Consider the following 11006-nt stretch of genomic DNA (forward strand, 5'->3'; position numbering starts at 1 on the left):
GTCATTGTTTCCTGTTAACCCTAGGATATTTGGTAGCACTTGTTTTGTTCGGGATGTCCGTCCACAAGTTACTAAATTAGATCCCAAATCTTTGAAATGTATTTTTCTTGGTTATTCTCGTCTTCAAAAAGGTTATAGGTGCTATTGTCCTAGTATTAATAAATATCTTGTTTCAATCGATGTTACTTTCATGGAAGACACACCTTATTTCTCATCCTCATATATCCCGACTTCTCAAAAGGAAGATGATGATTTATTGGTATATTCTGTTACATCCTCTACACCTGTCTCAGAACCAACTCTAGTCAAACCTCCTATTATTGAAATATACTCTAGGCGTCGACCTACTGATTCATGTCCTGCACCTACTACTTCGTCATCAGATCCAATTCCAAATGATGATCTTCCTATTGCATTACGAAAAGGTAAACGCCAGTGTACTTATCCTATTTCTTCGTTTGTTTCTAATAATGGCTTGTCGTCCTCTTCCTGTTCTTTTATTGCTTCACTTGATTCTATTTCTGTTCCTAAAACTGTCCGTGAGGCCTTATCTCATCACGGTTGGCGAGATGCAATGATAGAGGAAATGAAAGCCTTAGATGATAATGATACTTGGGACTTGGTTGATCTACCTCCAGGAAAACAAGCTATTGGATGCAAATGGATATTTAATGTTAAAGTCAATCCAGATGGATCAGTTGCCAGACTAAAAGCTCGTCTTGTTGCTAAGGGTTATGCTCAAACATATGGTGTGGATTATTCTGATACTTTTTCTCCTGTTGCAAAGTTGACATCTGTTCGGTTATTTATTTCTCTTGCTGCTACTCATCATTGGCCTTTACATCAACTTGATATCAAGAATGCTTTTCTTCATGGTAATCTTCAAGAGGAGGTGTATATGGAGCAACCTCCTGGTTTCGTTGCTCAGGGGGAGATGGGACGAGTTTGTCGTCTTCGAAAGACTTTGTATGGTTTGAAACAAAGTCCTCGTGCTTGGTTTGGAAAATTTAGTCAGGTTGTTGAAAAGTTTGGTATGAAGAAAAGCAAGTCTGATCATTCTGTGTTCTACAAGCAGTCAGGAGCTGGTATTATTCTGTTAGTTGTGTATGTGGATGATATTGTGATTACTGGTAGTGATACTACGGGAATTTCATCTCTCAAATCTTTCATTCTCACTCAATTTCATACAAAAGATTTAGGGGTGCTAAAGTATTTCTTAGGTGTTGAAGTAATGAGGAGTAAAAATGGTATATTTTTATCTCAGAGGAAATATGTTCTTGACTTATTAACTGAGACAGGAAAGTTAGGGGCAAAACCTTGTAGTACTCCAATAACTCAGAACGTAGATCTTACAGCAGATGGAGAATTATTTGAACATCCAGAGAGATATCGAAGGTTGGTTGGAAAGTTGAATTATCTTACCTTGACTCGTCCAGATATTGCATATTCGGTTAGTGTTGTTAGTCAGTATATGTCATCTCCAACGGTTCATCATTGGGCAGCATTAGAACAAATTTTGTGTTATTTGAAGGGTGCACCCGGACGAGGTATTGTATATAAAAATCATGGGCACACTCATATTGAATGTTTTTCAGATGCAGATTGGGCAGGTTCCAAAATGGATAGGAGATCTACTACAGGTTATTGTATCTTTGTTGGAGGAAATTTAGTATCATGGAAGAGTAAAAAGCAAAAGGTTGTGTCACGATCCAGTGCAGAATCAGAATACAGAGCTATGACACAGTCTGTGTGTGAAATAATGTGGATATATCAACTGATGACTGAAGTAGGGCTCAAAATTTCAATACCAGCAAAACTATGGTGTGATAATCAAGCTGCTATTCACATTGCATCGAATCCCGTGTTCCATGAGCGGACTAAGCACATTGAAATTGATTGTCATTTTGTTCGTGAGAAAATTCAACAAGGCTTGATCACTACAGGATATGTAAAAACTGGAGAACAATTGGGGGACATCTTCACAAAAGCTTTAAATGGGATCCGAGTTGATTATCTTTGTAACAAGTTGGGCATGATTAATATCTATGCTCCAACTTGAGGGGGAGTATTGGTTATATTTATTAGAATAAATCTCATAGAATAGGTCTATAAAACTCCTATATAAATAGGGACTTGTATCTCTTAATGGAATAAGATTTTCTTAATTATTTCTATCAATAACCTTGTCCTGTGGTTTATTTGGTTGTGATGTTGATGTTTTTGCATGCAAATTGAGAAAAAGGTTCCTACCTTTTGGTTTTATTCTTTCTTTTCTTTTCTGAAATCAATGGATTTTTTTATTTGATTCCTAATAAACTTTTTGTAAGGTTGCTGTATGAACTAGCAGACTAGCGAATACAAGTATTTATTGCAACTTATGTTCCAAATCCTCAAGTTATAGTTAGTATGTGCTATGGACAGGGAAATGTGGGATGTGAAAATAGACATTTGAATTTGCATCATCACATAATTATGCTTTTATTGTTTGGTTCCCTTTTTCTGATATAACATGATAGGCAGCAGCCTAAGTTAAACTATGATACTGGTCTTTCTGCACATGCTAGTTTTCTTAATTTAGTTTCTACATCTTTATCAAAGCAAGGTTCTTGAATTTGTTTTGTGCACAGTTGTCTGGCTTATTACTTGTAGTTAACAACTGTTGCACTTATGAATAGAATTTTATTTCTTATTTATACTCAATCAAACAATTATCTGACTTTCACTTTGTTTAGAAATGAAGACAATGCTAGAATTGATGAAGAAATTGAGAGGTGATTTGGACTCTTCTGAGAACTGTAAAAGTCCATCCCAGGCAGAATCCTCATTTAAAGTTAAGGATGAAGCATCATTAGAAATGCATGTAGAAGATGAAAAATTTGAAGAACCTGAAACTGGACATGACCCAATAATTCCAGTAAAAGCATCACAACCTGAGAAGAACACAACTGTCTCAGACAGTAATCAGGAGAAAACACCTGCAGAATTGGTTGCTGAGGTACGGGAAAAGGCAAAACAACTTGATGTAGCATTTCAAGGAAGCTATGTTATCGGTGGATCCAAAATCGGATGGAATTTTCTTGTTTATCCAGGGAGTGAGCCAGTTTATTATGGCGTAACAAAAGAAAGTTTCCTGGCACGCGGATCGGCAAAGTGATTCGCTGTTTTCCTTGGAAAATAACTAAATATGTCTCTAAATGCTTGACTAACTACTGTTTTTGTTCCTGAGAAGGTTAACTCAGTCTAACTGGTTCTAACCTGGAATGCAGACATTGTGGTCGAATTTTCAGTTATTGTAGAACATATCAGTGTGGAACAATGCTTGAGAAAGTTCATATAATTAGTTCCTGGCTCCACTGTACTCTCTTCCTTAGGGCTGTCTTTTATTCAATTTTTGAGGGAAGAATGTGTTGGAAATGTGAATGGAAAAAGAACATGGATAAAAGGAAGAGATTCCATTGTGAGTGGGAGTTTAGTCCCGTTACATGATTTTTTAATTGGTTTATAATATTTCACAAGTATTAATGTTGTTAATATATGTATGAGAAAAAGTTCTCTCATGTTTAGGTCTGTAGGAGATATATCAAGGTTCGGATTGTCTTGGACAAAGTTGATTCGCGTGCTAACACGATTTACATGTGTAGAATGTCGGACTGGTTGAGATAAAATTTACTTAAGCAAATGAACTAACATTTTGTTGAGCAGAAGCAATGATAAGAAATCCATCAACTTCGTTCCCTTGTTCTTCTTCTTTGACGTGCTTTTTTGCTTGCTAGAAGCATCGTGATAGTATTCGCGTACAAGCTGAATTTGCCGTGACTGACCTGTGCTTGGTGGTGATCACGGTCAGCCGTTGTATCCTAGGAAATAGACGTCTTTTGTAATCTCGAAACATAGTCGGAGGGGGACAAATCCATTTTAAGAAAACTGCATCAGACCCATGCCTCGACATCTCCTATTCCTGATTGGGTGACCTAGTTGGACTCGGTAGTCAAATAACTCGGCTTCTCGACTCATGACTCGGGAAACTTCTTGAGTACTCGGCTTCGCTCTTCGACCACTAGACACCATCTTCCAACAACTTGGCAAGAGTACTCATCCCGACTTGGCACGCAAGACCAAGAGTGTCCCAACTCAGCACTCGGGACTAAGAGCAATCAGTAAGCCTCTCGGCTTCGACTCAGGCTCAGGTATCTCGACCAGCTCAAGCACTCAACAACTTGAGCAATCGAAGGTGTGGGCACTTGGTAGCTCTCACTCGAATAACCAAGTAGCACGGAGCTTGGTAGGTTGAGATTATCAACTCAGGTCATCCAATAGATAAGTCTGAATTTGATTTCAATTTCAATTCAGCAAATTTCCCCTATATCTCCAACAAAGAGTGTCCAACAATCTTAAAATAGAAACGTTCTATTAAGATGGGCACAAAGAGTGTTGAGATGCAACAGACTCATCACATAAAGGCCCTCTCCACCCTAGATGAAAATGTTCCAATCAATCATGGAGAAAAGTAAGAGAAGTTCACTGGGTTGAACTTCAAGAGATGGCAGTAGAGATGCTTGTCTATTTGACCACTCTAAATCTGGCTCGATTCTTGACAGAGGAACCTCTCAAATCTGTTGAGGATGCTATTGTAGTGGAAGCATGGAACCATTTCGAATTCTTTTGCTGAAACTATATCCTCAATTGTCTTGCTGACTTGTTGTATGCTGTGTATAGGACGATGAGAATGGCTAAGGAATTGTGGGAGTCTCTGGGCAAGAAATACAAGACGGAAGATGCAGGGGGTCAAGAAATTCATTATGGGCCGATTCCTAGACTACAAGATGATTGACTCCAAGACGATGATCAGGCAAGTCCAGCAGCTTCAAGTGATCTTGCACGAGATTCACTCAAAAGGCATGATGCTAAGTGAAATCTTCTAAATAACAACTAGCATTAAGAAGTTGTCTTCGAGTTGGAAGGACTAAACCAATATGGTTGAGCACAGTCAAAGCTTGAAACGAAAGAATTCCAAATCTTCTAAGATGGGACCTAGAGGAGGCATAAGCAAGAAAAAGTTCTTTGGGAAATGCTTCGACTATGATCGAGTTGGTCACAAATCTTCGAAGTGCAAAAAGCCAAAAAAGAAACAGGAGGCCAACCCAAACGAGGGACCAAAAATGAACGACCTCTGCACCGTAATCTCCAAGCTGAACTTGGTGGGTTCAAATTTGTGGTATTGGTGAATCGATACTGATGCCACCAGACATGTGTGATGCAACAAGGACTTGCTCCACAACTTTAAAGAAGTCAAAGATGGGGACAAGCTATTCATGGGGAACTCAACAATCTCGAATATTAAGGGCTAAGGGAAAGTGATGTTGAAGATAACCTCGGGCAAGGAGCTTATTCTGAACAATGTGTTGTATGTTCCTGAGATTCAAAAGAGTCTAGTGTCCAGATCACTTTAGAGCAAGCATAGCTTTCACATTTTTTTTAGTCGATCAAAGTTGTACTATCCAAGAATAGAATATTTGTAGGAAATAGCTATGCAACTGATGGGCTATTTAAGCTCAGTGTAATGACTATTAGGTCCACAGTTAATAAGAATGAAAGTTCTTCGATCTATATGCTTAAGTATTAATGTTTGTTGCATGGTAGACTAGGACATGTTAACTATGTGTTGCGTAAATTAATTAACATGTAAAACATACTTACATTCTATCTTAACCTGAAACATAACTGTAAGACTTGTGTTGAAGCGAAAATGATAAGCTCATCTTTTCAACACGTTAAAAGAAGTAATGAGCAGTTGGCCTGATCCATATCGGCATGTGTGACCTAAAAGGTACACCAACATATGGTGGGAATAAGTACTTCATCATTTTTGTTTATGATAACACAAAATATTATTTTGTGTATGCTCTCAAAAGTAAAGATGAAACTATAGAGAAGTTTAATTTATTCTCTATAAGAATGAGGTTGAAACCTAACTTAACAAAAAAAATTTAAGGTGGTTCAAAGTTACCGAGATGATGAATATGTATTATTGTTCGTTGAGTTGTGTGTTGAACATAGGATTAGACATGAAACAACAACTCCATATACTCCTTAGCAATATGGTATTGTTGAGAGAAAGAATTGCACTCTAAAGGAGATGATAAATACTCTTCTATTAAGCTTTGAACTACCAAAATACATGTGGGAGGAAATTGTGTTAACAACTACCTTTTAAATAAGGTGCCTTGAAAGAAAATAAAAAAGAGCCCTTATGAGTTGTAGAACGCAAGAAAATCATCCTACAAATATTTGTGAGTGTGGGGGTGTTTTGTCAAAGTTTTGGCGCCTGATCTGAAAAGGATCAAGAAATGACCAAAAACTGTTGATTGCAATTTATTAGATATGCACATAATAACAGTGTTCACCGGTTCCTTGTGTATGAATCTTAAATATTGGAGATACAGAAGAACTCGATTATTGAATCGAGAAATGCCTCATTCTTCGAACATGTATTTTTGTGTAAGATTCAAGAGGAAGCAGGTTTCTCAAAATGGGCATATGAAACATGAGAAGAAGAAGATGATGATAAACCAATTGAGGTTGAGCTCAGACGAGGTAAAAGAGCTCAGGTGAAAAAAAAACTTTTGGAACATAATGTATCACTTTCATGATAGAAAGTGAGCCCCAATGTTTTTCAAAAGCAGTAAGTTCTTCTGATAGACCTCATTAGAAAAAGGCAATTGCATTTGAAATTGACTCTATCTTACAAAATTACACTCGGGAACTTGTAGATCTTCCTCAAAAAAGTAAATCATTAGGTTACAAGTGGATTTTCAAAAAGAAAATGAAATCAGATGACACAATTGATAAGTACAAGACTAGATTGATAATTAAAGGTTATTGACAACATGAATGCCTTGATTACTTTGATACATATTTTTCGGTATCGAGAATAACTTTTATCAAAGTATTGTTGGCTATCGCCACTCTATGGAATTTGGAAGTACATCAAATGGACGTAAAGACAGCTTTTCTAAATTGAGATTTAGAAGAGGAAATATACATAGAGCAACTTGAGGGGGGTTCTGTGTTAGAATAGGAAAATAATATTTGTAGATTGGTGAAGTCATTATACGACTTGAAATAAGCTCCAAAGCAATGATATGAGAAATTTAATAATGACATGAAGGAAAGTGGATTTAAGATTAATAAATGTGATAAATGTATCTATATAAAAGGCACAAAGAATGACTATGTCATCTCATGCCTATATGTAGATGACATACTTATCATTGGGAGAAATGATAAAATAATCAAATCTACTAAAGCTATGTTGAATTCAAGATTTGACATGAAAGACATGGACTAACTGACGTGATTCTATGAATTAAGATTGTTAAAACATCAGAAGGACTTGTTCATGTTAGAACACTTAGTGGTATTTTGATGTATTGTCAAACAAGTTTAAGTTAGGTCCTTGTTGTGTTTTCATGTGTGTTTAAGTATACAGGAACTTAGGAGAACACACATGTACCTGATGGCTAACGAGCATCAGAGATGATAAAGCTTTGGCAAAAGACGCAAGCAAGTGAGAAGGATGGTACGAGAAAGGAGCTGACGGACTTAGTGCATACGGGGTACGAGGAGTAACGGAAGAATACTTCAGTAGAGCGAGAATGACACAAGGGGATGAGCCAGAAGGGCTTGGTGCATCGGAGGGATGAGAAGCCGGAAGGAAGATTTGTAACACCCCCCCTCTTTCTTATACTAATAGGGAGACGTTACGTACTTTAAACTTTCCTTAACTTTTACTTATTAAATAAAATAACTCAAATAATTTTTCTTTTTCTGTTTAACATGCGGAAGCAAAAGAAATAAATAACTTTTTAGACATAAAATAAATATTTATTTAATTTCTTGATCTTATTCCGCGGTTCCGTCGACACCACACATCAAACACTTTTCCAGCTGCCTCCTCTTTCCTAAAACTTTTCCTTTTATTTATCTGCAATATGAGGAATGCAAACTATAAGCAACGCTTAGTAAGTACATCATCTAACTCACAAAAACCATAGAAAACTTCGTAATAACTGATGCTATTATATGAAAGAAATGCTGGAAATGACATGGGAAAAACTTATATTATATATAAGTGAAAATAAATAAACATCCTTCTTTGGGCCCAGCGAGGTATCACTTAAATTTCTTGTGGGCCTTGTGCCCAGAATTCAGTGGCACCACAACGCGATGCAGGTAAGATCCAATAATAAACAACACTATAAGTATCATGGATGTATGCTGATCATCCCAACATGTAATAGCTAAGGTTAATTAGCATGTTCAATAGAGCCAACATGGATCAACAGGAATAGACATAGGTCAAAACAGAGTCATATGATGGTATCAGATCAACAACAAGATTATCAATATGATATCAAGGATCAGCATAAGGTCAACAACAAGTATCAAGCATGATCATCAAGAGTATCAACTAGATACTATCTAAAAGCATGGATATCAACAGAATAGCAAGAAAACATGCACAACAGATTAACCTGTATTGACCAAGTACAGGGTACCCACCTGATCTGATGATCGACGATAACTAGAACCCCCAGAAAATACGAACCTCGTATATAATAGGACCAGTAAAAGTCAAGGTCCTGCAATAAACCACAATACATCATTTACTACAACAATACTGTATTAAATTACAGTAATTAAATTCTATAACTATAATCCAACTAATCCCCACTAAACCTAACCCAAGGTTTATGATCAACTTAATCCGTTGAATCTTATTAATACAACTTAATAATTAATTACTTAACTGTATTAATCTCAACCCTTGTTTAATCGTTCTCAACATAACCAATCAAACAACCCTCCAACACAAGTATCATATATAAGCTCTAACATGGATAAAACTTACCTCAAATTAAAGCCCAATCAAGCCCTAATCGGTTATTCCCCGATCCAACCAGTTCACTGCTCAAAAACCAGCGAACTCCTTTCCGATCTGCTGATCCAGAATAAAGTCTCAAAAATTTGACTATCACATCCAATGGAACCAGAGATTCAAGAGGAATCGACTTACCAATTAAGATCTTCTAGATCTTCTTCTTCACCGTCGAAACCAAAGAAAATCCCACCGGAAGTTATCCAACCAATTCACATCAACAGACTGTGGAAACAAGAAGAAATCAATCCAGATCTATGATGATTCCACCCATTCAACTAATTTCAACTCCAAGAAAATCAAACCAACAGAACCCTACCCTTACCTCTTGGTCTCTTCTTTCGATTCTTCTTCTTCAACCCGCCACCACAAGAGCAGCCGGCCAGATCGCAGCAACCAAACCACCCAAATCGTAGGGAGAGGAAAACAAGATTCAAATACAACTAAAGAAATCCCAACGATTCCCTTTTCAGCCGAAGCTTCCTCAAGCTCCGATCGGCCAGCCACCTCAATGAACTGTGGAAACGAAACCAAATCAAGATCGAAGAAATCCAAGCTCATGAACCCTAGATCTAAAGCCTACGAACCCTAGAAATCCAAAGATCTACCGCTTACTCACCGGATCTCTTCCTCTTCTTCGGTTCGCCGCCGCCTGTAGCTGGTTACCGTCGCGCCGATCGCCGCCGCCCGATCAACGAGCTTTCCGCGATCCTCCACCAGCTCCGGTCGTCGGCGATTTCCGAGCTCCAGCACTCCGCGCGCGGCGACGAGAAGCACGAACAGAGAAGCGCCGAAGGTGAACAGAGGTAGCGACTTTGAGAACGAGATCGCGATTTCCAGGTACTGTTGGCTTCTTATAGGACGGTTTTTGTTTAACGGGTCGGGTTTCAAAAATGGGATCCAATATCCACTTAACCTATTTAGCTTATTTGCAATTAAGCCCTTATAAGTTTTGGTATTCAACAATACATGATTGATCAAAAGCTCATCTTCCTCTGCCAGGTGCGCATGCATGCTTGATTGCTGATCCACTTTATCGGACGATAAAACTATCGAGGTACATTCATACTAGTAGTAGTTGTCCACTACTTCCAAACAATCAAACATGGACCACCTTCTCTGTTAGTCTCATGTTTATCGCCTTCGTTGAACTGGAGTGCCAGATCTAGACCTCCTGTGACAAAAACAAAAGAGCTATTATCAATAGCTACATAAAAAATAAAACCAATTTGAAGGAAGCAGAGCCTTCGAGCTCAATTCACATTCACCTGGATGAAAATTGTTTTTTAGGTGCTACATACAATGTTAACCTAAAAAATGATGGAAATTTCATGACTAACCTCCGTTCAGAAGAATAGGGAGAATGCCTGCGATGAGAGTGCTTCCTATTTGAAGACCACGATACTTGTCTAGAATTGAAACATAAATACTAATTTGGTAAGTAAAAGCATTTGAAAAAACAATGTGTTTCTGAATTCTTTACTCCCTCAACTCAACCTGCAAGCTATTTATCAGTTTCTTTAAGAAACACGCTTTTACACAAGTCAACACTAGTAAATTAACCATCACAAACAAACTAGAGAAAGACTAAATATGTGACAGCTACAAAGAATTCCGAACGTATCAAAAAAGAAAGATTTAAAAGAAGTTGTTTGTCAACAATGTTACAGTACATCCTGAAGCATCTGATAACATGAAAGATTAGGAGGTAACCCTACCTTCAAGTAAGGCCAAGCATGAGATATAATGAGGATATCGTGAATTTGCCAGTACCGAAGGGGAAAGTAAAATCAATTCTTGTAAAGCTTATTCCAAAGTAATTATTAGAACTTTGGACAATTTTTGATCTGCTTTTGTCCTTATCCGTCAGGTGGCATATGACATAAAAAAGAGAGTTGGCTACATTGACGGGAAAGTTATCTGAAGAGCTCCATGGCAAAATTATCCTTACAGACAACACAATATGGCATGACATATAAAATTTGCAATTTCAACTAACAACACTAAACCCATCATATTAGAGTAAATTTCCTATAAAAAAAACAAATTTTATAAGGAAGTCTGAATA

The 11006-nt window shown here is 37.4% G+C and overlaps 1 long non-coding RNA gene across 1 annotated transcript; it reads right to left on the minus strand.

Moving 5' to 3' along the window:
• Positions 1-8555: 8555 nt before the first annotated feature.
• LOC141843831 (uncharacterized) lies at positions 8556-9746 on the minus strand. Its single transcript, XR_012603084.1, has 5 exons — positions 9558-9746; positions 9264-9454; positions 9077-9163; positions 8912-8998; positions 8556-8642 (listed from the first exon to the last, which is right to left on the minus strand). It is a non-coding gene; the product is annotated as an uncharacterized LOC141843831 (long non-coding RNA).
• Between the last annotated feature and the right edge of the window lie 1260 nt (positions 9747-11006).

This window comes from Curcuma longa, chromosome 13, assembly GCF_044706935.1.
Source record: "Curcuma longa cultivar G26 ecotype Majalengka, Jawa Barat chromosome 13, ITB_CL_G26_1.1, whole genome shotgun sequence".
NCBI lineage: Eukaryota > Viridiplantae > Streptophyta > Magnoliopsida > Zingiberales > Zingiberaceae > Curcuma > Curcuma longa.